The sequence below is a fragment of the Rhipicephalus microplus genome, chromosome X, assembly GCF_043290135.1.
Source record: "Rhipicephalus microplus isolate Deutch F79 chromosome X, USDA_Rmic, whole genome shotgun sequence".
Taxonomy (NCBI): domain Eukaryota; kingdom Metazoa; phylum Arthropoda; class Arachnida; order Ixodida; family Ixodidae; genus Rhipicephalus; species Rhipicephalus microplus.
The window spans coordinates 499106002-499116907 of NC_134710.1; the positions used below are offsets into that span (position 1 = coordinate 499106002).

General features: G+C 42.3%; 1 long non-coding RNA gene across 1 annotated transcript; it reads left to right on the forward strand.

The window, feature by feature from the left end:
* The first annotated feature begins 636 nt into the window (after nt 1-636).
* LOC142776743 (uncharacterized) lies at nt 637-10691 on the forward strand. Its single transcript, XR_012887775.1, has 2 exons — nt 637-827; nt 6908-10691. It is a non-coding gene; the product is annotated as an uncharacterized LOC142776743 (long non-coding RNA).
* The last annotated feature ends 215 nt before the right edge of the window (nt 10692-10906 follow it).

Below are 10906 nucleotides of genomic sequence, written 5' to 3' on the forward strand. Positions count from 1 at the left end.
GAGAATTCGGCTTTTACTTTCTTACGGTTTGCGCTTCGTATCTACTTCCCGCCTTTAACCAGCTCGAATTCATGGTATATACCAGTTCATTGTATTCATGGCACTGCGGCTTAACACTTGCTAAACTTTTTTTAAAACTAAGAAGGTTACACCCAGCGAGTATAACGTAGCAACTCTTTCTTGTCAGATAGTGCTCAATGTACATGCCAATGGCTGCTAATCGGGATCGCAGCGTGCGCGCTAACTAAAAGCCGAATGCTCCTATTTCTCATTTCCCATTAGCAGCCATTGGCATGTACATTGAACACTATCTTTTGTTGTTCAACCACGCACAGAAGAAATCTCTCACCGGCACCACCTTGGTGGTCAAAATGTTATACTTGTTACACACTACAACGGCTACGAGGGATGAACGGGTGCCGCGCTAAGCTTCATCCCTAAAAAAAGCAGCGCCCGCGCTATCAGTAGAAGGCCGGAGCTAGCGTTAAACTGCATCTAGCCGGTCTGAGAGCGTGACGCCATGAAGTCTCGTCGCCTAGAAAACCTTGGCTGTCCGGGATCGCTGGGCGCCCTTGCGCAGAGCGCGGGAGAGGGACCGGCACCGTCTTACATGTCACTGCGTGCGCTGGCGAAAAACCCTCCCGTGTGTGTGCGTGTGGTGCGCGTGGCTTCTCGATCGGTAGAGTTTATTAGCCGGTCTTTAGTTTGAAATGTGCCTGCGCTCTGTGCTCGACCTGTGTGTTCTGTCAGTGCTGATTATTGCGAAGGTGCACCATCCTGAAGACTGGACCTGTGGATTCATATTGTGGAGCAGTCGAAGTGAAATAGTGAGTTCTGCTCTGACGTTGTTCCGTTCAGCGCTTTGTTAACTGCGTGAGCACGAGAATAACTCCTTCAAATAATTTTGTTTTCAACTATTTGGTGACAAATCAACATTTGTTTACTTAGCGAGAATATTTGTCTGAACTGTTTCACGGGGATGATGGCGAAGTGTGATTGTTGGCAAGTTTTTTTGTTTGTTTGTTTAGATTATTTGGATTACAAAGCAGAGTGAGCATGTGCCACTGAGGCTCAGCAAAGAAATTGAACAGATTTTTGCGGTGCCCTTTGTTGGCAGCCATGTTTAACGGGGCCCGCTCGTGATGCACATCAATTTTAGTTTACCAATTAATACATGTATAGGGACGGCGCCTGTTAGCTCTAAGCATCAACCATATCTAAGACGCATATGCTTGGGCATGGTAGTTCATTTACTCTCTTTTTTTTCTTATTGCACAAAAAGACCGAGAACGGAAAACAAGGGAGCAGTGTCCATGTCGTTCTTTTCGGTTCTTTTTCGTTTTGTGCGGTAACACTACCGTGATAACTCCGGTTGATGCATCGGGTGACAACACAGCATATTGCTTTGCGTTAGGTGCGCCTCGAGAAGTTTGCCTACTTGCTAATACATTCAATTTCGTTAAATTCGTCTTCACCGGTATTTTCGTTCACCTGCAACGTAGCGTGACACTGCCGGCAGCCGTGCGTGTGCAGCGGATCGAGCACTGAAGCTGGACTTTTGTTTGAACAGGTCTTTCGTTTGTGTGTGGTCGAATTGCCTACTTGAACAGTGCAAAGGCTTGTTTGAACGTAACTGCTAATGTTCGAGCACATTTCACTCTGATTGTTTCCATCATGTGTAACTTTGAAAATATTGTTGTTATTCAGAGTTTTATTGCCATCGCCTCGCTTTGGCGTTTAATTTCGCTAAGTACTTGAGATGTTAAAGGAATTTTTGCTATGTGAAGCGTATTACTAGTTTTTTTTTTGTTGCACAAAAAACACTTCAATGTTATGCATACTGCACGATATCTAAGCATGTGTTGCAGCCAAAATGTAAGACTAGGCAGCATATCTATCTGGGAACACAACACGCACAACCACTGAACAGCCTACGCTGCATCGGGAAGGATTTATGCTTTCTCGGCCTGCCAGCATGATTGAAACAAATGGTCCTAATTTAGCAGTATGCAATGGTCATTGAGTGAAAGTAACAGGGTCACTTTATTCTAAATTTCCCAGCCAATTTTGCGGCTATGGCAAATGTGTTTGAAAAAAAATCGTGCTGGTTTAATGCACTGAAAACAGTGAACTGCTTGAATATTTTGGAGAGAAAAAAGTTCTTGGTCACGTGGTTGCCTTTTAAACTTTCCAGAATGTTGTTTGAGTGTTGTTTGTGAAAAAAGTATTTTACAAGTACCGCTCCTTTTTTATACCAAGTTTGGTACATTTTAAGTAAAGGGGCTTACGTAAGGTGTTTGAAACTCAGTAATATGAATACAATTTTTCGGCCACATACGTCTGCAAGAATTTAGCCAAAATGTGTTACGTTTGCATTTTCTCATTGCGATACTGCACTTTGTATGAATATCTGAGCTGTGACTTCTTACTTCACAGAAAAGATGTTTTGATGAGGAATTATTTATAGACATCTTAAGCTGTTAACCTCTACGAGAAAAGATAACTCATTTCACAGAATTGTCGTTTTTGTCCGTATTAGGACGCAATTTGCGCCGTGTGGTGGTCCAATTAAAAATCACCTTTTAACTAAATTGAAAGCAAATAAACAGTTCTTTGTATGTGACAAGTTTCACCATTACAGTTTCTATTTCAAGCAATAAAATAAATTTTTAATTTTCCCGTCAACGGCAATGGGGAACTTCGGGGCGTCGGCTGCCGTATGACCAAATGGCAAATGGGGAACTTGGAAGTTCACAAATCATTTAGGGGCAAAGCTCTTGAGCCCGTGGGTCGTTCCCTCCTCTCGTACTAGTATTATCAGAGTCCCTTAATACCGTTCTGGTCACGAAACTTCTCCGTCACTCTATGGGAGAGCTTGATATGGTGCCAAGAGCGGCCGCTACGCGGCGCAAGTCGTCCTAGGGGGGCCATCGCCCCGCTGCGCCCGGCGGAACGTACTGGCCGCAGCGGCATCCCGAAGGCGTTGTGTGGTGGCAACTCGCTGTTTCTGCATCAGCGAAACGCGAACTTCATGTGCCAGTGCACCGTGCTCAAGATGGACGGCATGAAAATTTGAATGAACAATGCCTAAGACGTTCTGTGTGACGGGTTGCAGCTCCGGATACCGAAGCAACAAAGAAAAGGCGTCGCTCTTCTGTTTCCCAAGTAGCGCCGAACTCCGAGAGAAATGAAGCGAGCTATACCGAGGTTGGAAGCTGGCGGTTTCAGCTTCGAAAGTAAGAATGTTTGTGTCTGCGAAAAGCATTTTGATGCTAGCGACGTTGTGAGAACCGACGAGCACATCGTGAACGGGGTGGTCGTGTCGCTTCCTTTCGGCCCCCTTTCGACCAAAGACTTCATTTTGGATTACCTCGGTGGATATGTGGCCAAGAAGTTTTCTACTTTGGATTGCTTAGGCTGCATCGAAACGATGTCGAGCACAACACGTCAGCCATCTGCCTTGATCCAAACAAAATCGAGGGGCTATTTGAAAGTACCTAGCAGCCGTCTTCTTGCTCTCCTGAAAATTGTTGCAGAACATGTAGAGACGTACACGGTGCAAAACATTGCATGCGGTGACGTGTACGCGAGGATTGTTGAGGGCATTTTGCTCAACAGCCGCACAGCGTCAGCAAGTGTAGGTTGTCTGTTGCACTTTTTAGGGACAGCATCTGAGGTTGTACACTTTTTTTTGAGATGTAGATTACATTTCTTCACTCGAGAAAAAAAAAAACAAAGCCTCGCGGGCAACTGTGCGCAGTTCATGCCCTGGAAGTGGTGGGCGGAAGCCACAGTGTTAAGCATAATGGCTGTGTATGTGAGCACGCCTTCCCATTTGTATATAGTGTTGTATATCTTGTATACATTACACTGTAATATTTTCGTACTATTCATATTTATCTGCATATAGTGTAAATAGTGTATATTCAAATACAGTTTATTTTACTGCTAAGGCAGAGTGCAGCTGTTAATGAAACGAAATACACATTGTACAGTAGAGTCACAGATTGTGTAACATTGCTCAGAACAGTTGCAATAGTTTCTAGTGCTTTTCTTCTCCAAAGTGTTGTTCTCAGTGTATTTTGTGTAAATAAATGTTTTCCAACTTTCTCCCCATTACATGCACCATATGTGAATCTCCCATTCATAAGTACACACCTGACTACTAGGCGGCGTATCATTAGCACCAAATTTAAGATTTATTGCATGCCTTAAATCATAACCGCCCTTCCCTCCCACCCAAAAATATAAAAACAAATGTGTGATGAGGTACCTCGGTAGTGGCAGAGGCGGCCAAGCGGCTAGCACTGGCATCAAAAGGAACTTCCAGATTAGGCTGCTGTACTTTTGTTCCCGGAGAAATCATAAGTTGTCGGCCGGTAAATAATAATGCCCTAAACAGTAAACACAAGGAAACGTCAAGCGGCGGGTGTCCCGTGTAAACTGCGTGGAAAGAGGTGATCAATCAAATGTTGGGCATGTTTAGAGCGGTCGCGACAGCCCTCGGCGTCGAAAGTCCCCGCGTCAAAAAAGCGATCGGCGCTCACAAACGTGTGTCCAAAACAACTGCGCATTTGGGTATAAACTCAATTGAAAGGTCTGGAATAAAACTTCTGTCTCAACCATTCAGTTCATTTGAATACTTGGGTAGTAGCGCGCGAGAGGCGAGCCGGATATAAACCAATGTGATTGCTCCTGTACTACCCAGTCGTGTTTCGTTTCGTTCACCTTCCTCCCCCTATTAGCGGCCCTACCAGAATATAAAGCTCACCTACCGCATAAACATAATCGCCCTTTGGCCGGGCGCAAATACAAACATGTTGTCGAGCAGATCAAGCAGTAGCTGCTCGCATCAAGAGCATGGAGCATAAGCATCGTCTTTCAACACTTGCGAGCTATAGCTCGCAAGTACCGCTTCGAGGCATCGTAAGTATGCATATAATTGGGCTATGAGGCAATTATTGACACAATGCGTTATCGCACGGTGTGAGAACACTTTTAATGTGCTGCTGTTTATAAGGTGGGCCTGCACTTCCAAGTAAACTACGCGTGCGTTCCAAAGTAAACAGCTCTCATTCGTCGTCGACACTGGATCCCGTTTCAACTTATTTATCTGGTGGCATTGATGCGTTCAGAGAGGTTTAAAAAAAGGTAACAGGAAGAACAGCACGCACATACACGCGTCGAAACGTCGGTCGCAGTGCACATACAAGCCCAGCAGTGGCGGTGGCTTGTGGCCCCCATACGACGGGTGGCGCCTCTAGCGACAGATTTTGTCCCTATATCAACCTTCGGGCAGAGTTTCGTGACCAGAAAAGCATTGAAGGACTCTGGTATTATGTAGCCACTTTATGAGTTGCACAATAGATAGCGTTAGTGGGTTTCACAGCATATACATGAACAAAATGATGATTCGTGGGGCGAATCGTTCGTCCGTACATTTGTGCTTTCGGCCGTTCGTCTGTGCATCCATCCGTCCACGCTTCTGTGTGTCGGTCTGTCCGTGAGTCCGTTCGTCTTTCTATTCGTCCATACTTGCGTCAGGCTGTCTGTCCATCTGTTTTTGCGTCTGGACGGACAAACGCTACGCCCCACTCATCATTATTCACTCCGTGGATATGCTCTGATCTTTTTCTCAAAACATAAATTGCTATGAAAAAATTTGGCACATGATCAGAACTGTTTGCTTCCGATTTAAATACAAAGTCTATTTTATTTCAACCACCACATGGTGCAAGTTGCGTCTCATTATAGACAAAACTGTTTTGTGAAATTCGCGATTTTGTCTCGTAAAGTTTGACAGCTTGAGAGGTCTAAATTATTTTTTCCTCCAACTATACCTTATGTGGAATATGTATTCACTCCTCAGATATCCATTCAAAGTGCAGTATTGATATAAAAAAATGCAGATATAACACACTTTGGCTAAATTGTTTGAGGCGTATGTGGTCGAAAAATGGTAATATTACTGAGCTTCAAACACTTTACGTAAGCCCTTCACTTAACTTGTAGACCAAATTTGGCACGGAAGAAGAGATACTTATGAAATAATTTTTTTCACAAACATACAGACGAGATTCCGGGAAGTTCAGGAGGCAGCCACGTGACCAATAAATTATTTGTCTGCGAAATATTCTAGCAGTTCCCTTTTTTAATGCAGTAAAATCAGCGCGATTTGTTTTTTCAAGTACATTTGCGGGGGTCACCAAAATGGCTGGGACGTCTGATGTGGAATGACCCCATGGCCAATTCTTCCATTTTATAATCGTGTGATTGTGAGCCAGTTAAATACCACTAGTATCATTCGCATTTTAAGGTTCGCATTTTAATCCGTATCTGTACAGTACTTAATTTTACAATTTACCTGCACTGAATACCTTCTCAATGCCCATACCATCATGTATGCTCAGTGGCATTGTGCTTTTTGCAATACAGATAAAATATGTATATGATGTTGCGCATCATACTGGATTCCTTTTAATAAACTCATCGAATGAGTACCAGGGTACATCTGCAGAAATACACATACAGATGTGTTGATGCATACTTAGGCATGGAACTTGACATTCACTAAGATTGGCCGATGCATGAAGCTAATGGAACATTATCAAATTGGAGCACCACCTTTTTATTTGCCTGCGCGAGCAAGCTGAAAGCGTAAAGTAAGGTTCACATGTACGGCACGAAAGATATAATGATTCTGCCTCAGCGCTCTTTTTATGGCGTTTATTGCTCAGCATACCTTTTCTAGCATTTCTCACTGAAGTGGAGCCCGATGCCACTGAATATGCTTGTTATGCATGATATTTATACTTACGCATAAGAAAGCGGTTAGTTATGCAGTGTGCATACTGAATGTTAACTCTTTGTTAAATTTTGATCATTGTTACTTGTGTATTTATTTTAGGTTTACGGGATTGAATTTCCTGTGCAGAAAGAACAGCTTCGCCCCACTTCTCTCGAAGGCACAAGTCATCTCAGCAGCTGAAGATGATTGTGCAAGCAGCAGTGACGAGCTCCGAGTTTGCAGTTGGAAGTATACCAACACTGGCATTACATTAATACAACCTTAACTACACTACCTTGTCGAATGTTCTCATTTTTAATGTCGAAATTTATACAGTGAGATATAATAGGTTGTAAATGTGGCTCTAGAAAGTCGCTTACTCTTTCTACGTGTTTTTCTATTGTATAGGTGTCAAACAACGCTCTTCGTCGTTTGCCCGACTAGCGCAAATGGTTTTCAAAGTTGTGGGAATTTATTGTATTGAAAACAATGAATTTCTAGTATATAGAGAAAAAAGAACTTGGTCACGTGGATATTTCAAAATTTTGCAGAATGTCATCAGAGTCCTGTTTGTCAGACTTCCAGGTTTTCTATAATAAAGGCAGATGTGAACATATGGCCTAAATGTTTTTCGCTTCGGCGTTATGTTTGGTTGAACCTTACGCTACAGGTTACTGCTTCATTACTGTGGTGTGTGTGTGTGTGTGTGTGTGTGTGTGTGTGTGTGTGTGTGTGTGTGTGTGTGTGTGTGTGTGTGTGTGTGTGTGTGTGTGTGCGTGCGTTTGTGTGTGTGTGTGTGTTTGTGTGTGTGTGTGTGTGTGTGTGTGTGTGTTCTACTTTGTCGTTTTCGGCCCAGTCTACCTACACATATATACACCGGTCTTATGCAGCTCATTCACGACCACGGCACGTTATTTTATCAGCTGCATGCATGCAGGTATAAGGCAGTGGGTGACACCAGTATCTTCCTTCTTCCCTGTCAGCCGCAGAGAAGGTTCATATATGCTTCTCCCTGAGAACAATTGAGGCTTGGGCCAGTCGGTGATGCATATTTGATGGAATGAAGTGCTATGAATGGCTCTCCTCAACACACGACAAGTATCATCTCCTGTGTCTCTGCTTTTGTTGTCCCGTTATTTGCGCTTTATTTTATCAAGTATGCTTATCCATATAACTGCCATCGTTCAAGGGGGTTTTTAGTGTTACACCCTACTCGCATGTGGGTAGCTTCATCCAACACCCATAGTTTAGGGGTGTTCATAAACACCTACTAAAGTAGGGTGTAACGTTTCTTTACACGCTACGGTTTCAGGGTGTTTCTAAACACTTCATTGTTTAGGGGATTCCTAAGAACCCTAAAAGGGTGTTGCCCATGGGACAAAACAAATACACCCTTTTGGGTGTAAAATTTTTTAGAGTGCAATCGTGATATAGGACACACGATCGCTAGATACAGTGCTTCCGACTGATACAGGATGAGTGAAGTTTCTCTAACGCAACTAATAACTTGGTTCATTTGTGAAAGGCCTCCAAAATTTCTCTTGGTGCGAGTCCACGTGAAGTGACATGCGCGCTTGAATGGGCACCGTCGTTATTTTTTACCGTAGGAGCAAGTTCCTTCACTCGATTATTGATGCAGCGCCCCATCTCGCTAACATGCCTCTTTCCGCGCGATAGGAGTATTTTGTAAACCATTTTAGTGGCACACTTCGTGATAGGCCGCGCATGCTTCTTTTTGCAGCCTTTCTGCTGTTCAAGCATGATTTCCAGTGATGCACCGGCACAACTTTGCTAGTTTGTTAGGGGCGGCAAACTCCAGCAGTTCTCCATGCCGACTCGCCACTTTTTAAGATTATATGTAACCTTATGAATATATGGTACAAACAACTGCTAGTGAGCAGCCGTCCTAACCATGAGTTTTTTTCGTTTGTGTACTTGTGGTTTTGGCGCGAAATCAACTATTCAAGTCAGGTATTTATATCTATTTACAGCACATGTTTATAGTCTGTAGCACAATATTACATGCTATTTTCGTATTCATATTTGCATGGTCAAGAGTACAACAGCGGTGCCAATTGTGTTAATTAGATACAATTTCTTACTTTTGTACAAAACCGTTATAAAATGCCCAACTAGCCTCAATATTTTCTCTGTATTATTAATTTTATCAAGAAATATAAAATTTAGTAATCACCATAAGTTTGTGAATCACCATTCAGTTGATGGATGTGTGCAGTTTAACGTCCTAAAACCACCATTTGATTATAAGGCGCCTTAGTGGAAGGCTCCGGAAATTTCGATCTGGGGTTCTTGTACACCCGAATCTGCACAAACCGGCGTACAGCATTTTCGCCTCCATCAAAACTGCCACCGAGTACCTTAGCTTCTATACCACTTTGGCGGGGCTTATCATTCAATCTAACACAGATGCGCCAACCGTTATTCTAACTTCTAATTCACTATAACCTAACCTCACGGCAAAAGAAAAGAAAAAAGTAGAGTGGTTTTAAAAAGTTACGCACCCCTTTCTAAGTCGTGCGTAACACTTTATAAGTTGGTTTTGCCACAGTACAATTTTGCTGTGCGGTAAAGTGCTTTATGATGAGGAATTGCTAATAATACTCACTGTCACAGAACACAAAATATTTTTCCCTTTATTACTCACGCATGCAGATGTCATACAATAACGAGTTCTGGCAAGAGTGCTGGCAGTCTTTCAGAGTGATGTATGAGGTTTCTGCGGTCTTAAAAAGCGATAAAGAAAATTGTATGCCACTTTCTCTTTTTCCCACCCCCTTGAGTTCTTCCTTTAGGAATTTCTCGAATTTCTGGGTCGCCTGTCAAACAGTTTGACAAGCTCGGCAAACACTTTTGTGAGTTTTAGCATTGTTTGCCCAGTGGGACAGTTCAAGAGACTGCTTTTATTAAAATAGCTGCGCTCGCGTCTATTTTGAATGAATTAGCGGATGTTAGATAATTTCTACGTCTATTTTTTTTTCATTTGTATGATTCAGTCTCATTTGTTGTACTACTGAAAAACTTGGAATTTCAGGCTAAAAATTCAGCATTTCTTTTTACTCAAACCTGCTCCAAATTTAAATTTTATTCCTGAGAAAGCAAAATATGATGCTTCAAAATATTGCTCCAGATGCTAGCTTGGCTGTTCTACCTCTGCTAGCCATAAGTGGTTAATCTTTCACCCTGCTTTTGTGTGTTCATTTTATGGTATTTGATGTTATATTGTTTCAGGGCGACATGCTATTATGTCATGCGCTTAATATTTTACATCTTTCCATCAAGTATTCTGCATGGTTAGTAGGTAGTGACACTGTTAGGCCATTGTAATTTCGCCTATTGTCTTCACTCCTGTATTATTCTTTCTCCAGTATTCTAAATGTCTGAACACACAAGAGTCATTGTGAAATGAATATGCTATTTTAAGACTGTTTTGCCGTTATATTCATTAGAATACAACTAGCCTTGCGTATTATGCATAAGGCGTGCCACAAGGCATGCAAACTGTGGCATATCAATGTGGAAATTGCAGTGTGCTTTGATAAATTGTTTCAATATAATGGAGAATTATGGCATGCTGCATTGCACTACTCTTCCTGCTGTTTGTATGGTTTATTGAACTGTACTTTTGTGTTACAATGAAGCATCTTAAAATTAGTTCATTTTTAAGTGCCAATAAAGGCTCTTCTGTTGTACTTTGATATGCATGCCTTGGTCGTTAGAGCTCCATGCCATACCATTGACGTTTGATGTCCGGTCTTTAGTAGCAAATCGCATTCCGCTTTGTACACTAAAAAAAGGTTTTTGATTAAGCTACAAATTGTCGCTAAAGTCTGTATGTGCTCTGTGTCTAATAAAATAAAGCTTGTTTTCATTTTGCACTACGCGATCACTTTGTAAACTTTTTGTTATATGTAAAAGCTCATATTGAGCGTTGCCTTCGTATTCAGCTAGGATTACATGTTATATGTGAGAGCTTTATATGCCATGCTCCATATATGCACTATGAAAGCAGTGCTAGGGCCAGGATTTCCACACTGTGGCAGGAGCCACTACCATAGGACATCTGTGCCTGAAAGGTCTAACTAATAGGTAGGCTTTCTA